Raw genomic sequence first — 4,734 nt, forward strand, 5'->3', positions numbered from 1 at the left:
AAAAAAAAAAAAAGAAACTTTTGTTTTTTACTTATATATTAAACTTACAATGGGTTTATCTGGGTAGAGCCCCATAGTAAGTCGAGGGGTGTACTAAATGTATGTTATTTTCTCACCATCCAAAAGTTGAAAAATTGTAAGGTGGAGATCATCTGAACATAGAAACAGAAGAGAACAGCGGTTACCAGGGGCAGGGAGGGGGAGAAATGGGGAGAAGTAGGTTGAAGGGCAAAAACTGGCAGTTGCGTACGATGAGCAGGTCTAGAGACCTAATGGACAGCATGAGGACAACAGTTAATAATACTGTATTATAAATGAAAAATTTGCTGAGACAGTAGATGTTAAGTACTCTTACCAGACAAAAAAACAAGTTACTATGGAAGGTGACAGGTTAATTTGCCTGACTGTAGTAATTATTTCAGTTTTGTACACCTTATAGACAACTTAAAAAAGAAAATCCCAAGCCACCTACAAAAAAACACCTACTATAACAAAGAACTGAGCTTAGTAGGGTCATAGGATACAAGGTCAATAAAAACAATTGGAAGTCAAAATTACAAAAACAGTACCATTTATAGTGGCATCAAAAATATAAAACAGCCAGGTGCAGTGGCTTGTGCCTGCAATCCCAACACTTTGGGAGGCCGAGGCAGGGCAATCACTTGAGCCCAGAAGTTTGAGACCAGCCTGGGAAATGTGGTGAAATCCTGCCTCTACTAAAAATACAAAAAATTAGCTGGGCATGGTGGCATGCAGCCGTAGTCCCAGCTACTTGGGAGGCTGAGGTGGGAGGATCACCTGAGCCTGAGAAGTCAAGGCTGCAGTGCGCCATGACCCTACTGCTGCACTCCAGCCTGGTCAACAAGAGTGAGACTGTCTCAGAAAAAGAAAAAAAGAGAAATACTCACGAAGGGATAAACCTAACAAAATGTGGTAAAGCTGAAAACTACAAAATGCTGATGAGAGAAACAGAAAAATCCAAATAAATGGGGAGATATACCATATTCACCACTGGAAAGACAATATTGTTTTTTGTTTGTTTGTTTGTTTTGAGATGGAGTTTCGCTCCTTACCCAGGCTGGAGGGCAGTAGCTTGATTTCGGCTCACTGCAACCTCCATCTTCCAGGTTCAAGACATTCTCCTGTCTCAGCCTCCCGAGTAGCTGGGATTACAGGCACACACCACCACCACCACGCCTGGCTAATTTTTTTGTATTTTTAGTAGAGACGGGGTTTCACCATGTTGGCCAGGTTGGTCTTGAACTCCTGACCTCAGGTGATCCACCTGCCTCGGCGTCTGAAAGTGCTAGGATTACAGGTATGAGCCACTGCGCCTGGCCAACAATATTGTTAAGATAACAATTTTCCCCAAAATGCTTAATAGAGTTAAACAATCTCAACCAAAATCCCAGATTTTGTTTTTTTTTTTTTTAAAGAAATCAATAAACTGATTCTAAAATCTAAATGGAAAAGCAAAGACCCTAGAATAGCCAAAATACTTGCAAAAGGAAGAACACAACTGGAGGATTCAAATTACCTGATGTCAAAGTTTACTATAAAGCTAAAGTAATCAACATAATATGGTATCGGTAAAATGACAGACCTATAGGTCAACGAAACAATAAGAGAATCCAGAAAAATACCCATGTATATGGTCAACTGGTTTTGAAAAAAGGTAGTAAGGCAATTCAGTGAAAACCAATAGCCTTAAACAAATGGTTCTGGAATAAATGAACATCCATATGCAAAAAAATGAACCATAATCCATAACTCACACCATATTTTAAAAATTAACCCAAAATGTATCATAAATGTAAAAATATAAGAATTTTTAAAAAGGGTGGGCGCGGTGGCTCACGCCTGTAATTCTAGCGCTTTGGGAGGTCGACGCGGGCAGACTGCCTGAGCTCAGGAGTTTGAGACCAGCCTGAGCAACACGGTAAAACCCCATCGCTACTAAAATATAAAAATTAGCCAGGTGAGGCGGCGTGTGCCTGTAGTCCCAGTTACTCAGGAGGTTGAGACAGGAGAATTGCTTGAACCAGGGAGGCGGAAGTTGCAGTGGCTGAGATTGTACCACTGCACTCTAGCCTGGGCGACAGAGCGAGACTTCATCACCAAAAAAAAAAAAAAAAAAAGAAATAATAAAAACAAAAAACTTGTGTTTTTTCTTTTTCTTTCTTTTTTTTTTTGAGACAGGGTCTCACTCTGTCTCTAAGGCTGGAGTGCAGTGGCATGATCTCAGCTCACTGTAGCCTCGACTTTCCAGGTTCAAGTGATCCTCCCACCTCAGTCCCCCAGATTTCAGTCCCCCAGGTAGCTGGGATTACAGGCGTGCATTACCATGCTCAGCCAGCTAATTTTTGTAGACATGGGGTTTCAACATGTTGTTTGTCCAGGCTAAAACTTGTGTTCTTTAACGATATTATAGAGAAATGAAGACAAGCCACAGACCAGCAGAAAATATTTGCAAACCACCTATCTGATAAGGAAGTTTTCATCCAGAAGAACCCTCCCAACACAAAAAAAGGAAATCAAACAACCAAATTTTTAAAAATCAGCAAAAAGTCTTGAAATACTTCACCAAAGAAGTATGTGATGTCAAATAAGCACATGAAAAGACACACAAAAATCATTTGTCACAGGAAAATGACAATTAAAACAATGATACTGCTATTCATCTACTAGCATGGAGAAAAAAATAAAATAAATCTGACAATACCAAGTGTTGATGAGGATACAGAGCAACTAGAACTCTTTTTTTTTTTTGGAGACGGAGTCTCACTTTGTCGCCAGGTGTGAGTGCAGTGGCGTGATCTCAGCTCACTGCAACTTCCACCTCCCGAGTTCAAGTGATTCTCCTGCCTCAGCCTCCCAAGCCAAGTAGCTGGAACTACAGGCATGTGCCACCACACCCGGCTAATGTTTTGTATTTTTAGCAGAGATGGGGTTTCACCGTGTTAGCCAGGATGATCTTGATCTCCTGACCTCATGATCCACCCACACCAGCCTCCCAAAGTGCTGGGATTACAAGCATGAGCCACGGTGCCTGGCCGCAACTAGAACTCTTAAACATCGCTAGTGGGCATGCAAAATGGTGCCACCACTTTCAAAACAGTCTGAGAACCTCTCACAAAGTTAAACACAACTAATCATTTGACCTAACCACCACATTCCTAGATATTCATCCAAAAAAGTTAAAATGTTCACAAAAGGCCTACACGTAAATTTTACTTTATGCAAAATTGCCCTAAGCGGTAAATAACCTTAAAGTCACTTTTCTTTTTTTTTGAGATGGAGTCTTGCTCTGTTACCCCCAGTTTGGAGTACAGTGGCATGATCTTAGCTCACTGTAACCACCGCCTCCCAGGTTCAAGCGATTCTCCTGACTCAGCCTCCCAAGTAGCCACCTACCACCATGCCCAGCTTTTGTGTGTGTGTGTATTTTTAGTAGAGAGAGGGTTTCACCATGTTGGCCAGGCTGGTTTTGAACTCCTGACCTCAAGTAATCTGCCCGTCTTGGTCTCCTAGAGTGTGCTAGGATTATAGGTGTGAGCCACAGTGCCCAGCCTAATGTCAACTATTAATACTTGATCGACAAAAGTACATCCATACAAAGAAATATTAATCAGTAATTAAATGGAACAAACTATTGATACATGCAAGGAATTAATAAATCTCAAAAGCATTATATGGGCCCAGTGCAGTGGCTCATGCCTGTAATCCCAGCACTTTGGGAGGCTGAGGCAGGCAGATCACTTGAGGTCAGGAGTTCAAGACCAGCCTGGCCAATATGGTAAAACCCCGTCTCTACTAAAAATACAAAAAAATTAGTTGAGCATGGTGGGGTGTGCTTGTAATCCCAGATACTTGGGAGACAGAGGCAGGAAAACTGCTTGAACCTGGGAGGCGGAGGTTGCAGTGAGCCGAGATTGCACCACTGTACTCCAGCCTGGGCAACAGAGTGAGACTCTGTAAAAACAAACAAACAAAAAACAAACAAAAACAAAACGCATTCTATGAAGGAAGCTAGATACAAAAGACTACATATTATAATATTTCATTTACATAACATTTGGAAAAATATAATACTATAGAGTCGGAAATCAGATCAGTGGTTACTAGGAGCTGTGGGTGAGACAGGTTGACTGTAAAGGGGCCCAGGGCAACATTTGAGATCATAGAAATATTGCATATTTTGATTGTGATAACGGTTACATGACTGTATACACTTGCCAGAAATCATCAAAGTATACACATAAAAAGCATGAGTTTTGGTACCTATAAATTATACCTTAATATGCTTGACTAAATAAACAAAACTGATCCTCAAAATTGTAATTTCTTGTCTTGCTCTATGTGGAACAGAAACTTGAGTTTACCTTTTCCCCACACATATTCCTAGATAAATCACTTAAACTATAAATCATTTTCATTTGTAACAAATACTTTCCAAGGATTTTTGCAGCCTGATGAAGTACTTTATATGTATTATCTCAAGTTATTCCAACAGCTCTATGAAACTGGGGTTGAGAGGTATAGGTAATTATAAAGTTGGGATTTAAACCCACGTATGTTGGACTGGGTTTAAATGTCTCCATGCCATCTTTCCCTCTATACCGAACTGTGCCACCAAAACTCCAAAAACAGACTGAATTTTATATTCATTGTGCCTAGCATATAATAATATCCAATAAAAGCCAACAATGGTGAAAACTAAAATATATCCTCAAA

Source organism: Mandrillus leucophaeus, unplaced genomic scaffold (genome assembly GCF_000951045.1).
Source record: "Mandrillus leucophaeus isolate KB7577 unplaced genomic scaffold, Mleu.le_1.0 Scaffold38, whole genome shotgun sequence".
NCBI classification, from domain to species: Eukaryota; Metazoa; Chordata; class Mammalia; order Primates; family Cercopithecidae; genus Mandrillus; species Mandrillus leucophaeus.